This window comes from Panulirus ornatus, chromosome 66 (genome assembly GCF_036320965.1).
Source record: "Panulirus ornatus isolate Po-2019 chromosome 66, ASM3632096v1, whole genome shotgun sequence".
Taxonomy (NCBI): domain Eukaryota; kingdom Metazoa; phylum Arthropoda; class Malacostraca; order Decapoda; family Palinuridae; genus Panulirus; species Panulirus ornatus.
The window spans coordinates 10,428,177-10,429,570 of NC_092289.1; positions in this window are offsets into that span (position 1 = coordinate 10,428,177).

Sequence of the window (1,394 nt, forward strand, 5' to 3'; positions counted from 1 at the left end):
GTTATTGGATTACGTGTTAATTGACAGGCGTGAGAAAGAGAGACTTTTGGATGTTAATGTGCTGAGAGGTGCAACTGGAGGGATGTCTGATCATTATCTTGTGGAGGCTAAGGTGAAGATTAGTATGGGTTTTCAGAAAAGAGGAGTGAATGTTGGGGTGAAGAAGGTGGTGAGAGTGAGTGAGCTTGGGAAGGAGACCTGTGTGGGGAAGTACCAGGAGTGACTGTGTACAGAATGGAAAAAGGTGAGAACAATGGAAGTAAGGGGAGTGGGGGAGGAATGGGATGTATTTAGGGAATCAGTGATGGATTGCGCAAAAGATGCTTGTGGCATGAGAAGAGTGGGAGGTGGGCTGTTTAGAAAGGGTAGTGAGTGGTGGGATGAAGAAGTAAGAGTATTAGTGAAAGAGAAGAGAGAGGCATTTGGACGATTTTTCAGGGAAAAAATGCAATTGAGTGGGAGAAGTATAAAAGAAAGAGACAGGAGGTCAAGAGAAAGGTGCAAGAGGTGAAAAAAAGGGCAAATGAGAGTTGGGGTGAGAGACTATCAGTAAATTTTAGGGAGAATAAAAAGATGTTCTGGAAGGAGGTAAATAGGGTGCGTAAGACAAGGGAGCAAATGGGAACTTCAGTGAATGGCGTAAATGGGGAGGTGATAACAAGTAGCGGTGATGTGAGAAGGAGATGGAATGAGTATTTTGAAGGTTTGTTGAATGTGTCTGATGACAGAGTGGCAGATATAGGGTGTTTTGGTCGAGGTGGTGTGCAAAGTGAGAGGGTTAGGGAAAATGATTTGGTAAACAGAGAAGAGGTAGTAAAAGCTTTTCGGAAGATGAAAGCCGGCAAGGCAGCAGGTTTGGATGGTATTGCAGTGGAATTTATTAAAAAGGGGGGTGACTGTATTGTTGACTGGTTGGTAAGGTTATTTAATGTATGTATGACTCATGGTGAGGTGCCTGAGGATTGGCGGAATGCGTGCATAGTGCCATTGTACAAAGGCAAAGGGGATAAGAGTGAGTGCTCAAATTACAGAGGTATAAGTTTGTTGAGTATTCCTGGTAAATTATATGGGAGGGTATTGATTGAGAGGGTGAAGGCATGTACAGAGCATCAGATTGGGGAAGAGCAGTGCGGTTTCAGAAGTGGTAGAGGATGTGTGGATCAGGTGTTTGCTTTGAAGAATGTATGTGAGAAATACTTAGAAAAGCAAATGGATTTGTATGTAGCATTTATGGACCTGGAGAAGGCATATGATAGAGTTGATAGAGATGCTCTGTGGAAGGTATTAAGAATATATGGTGTGGGAGGCAAGTTGTTAGAAGCAGTGAAAAGTTTTTATCGAGGATGTAAGGCATGTGTACGTGTAGGAAGAGAGGAAAGTGATTGGTTCTCAGT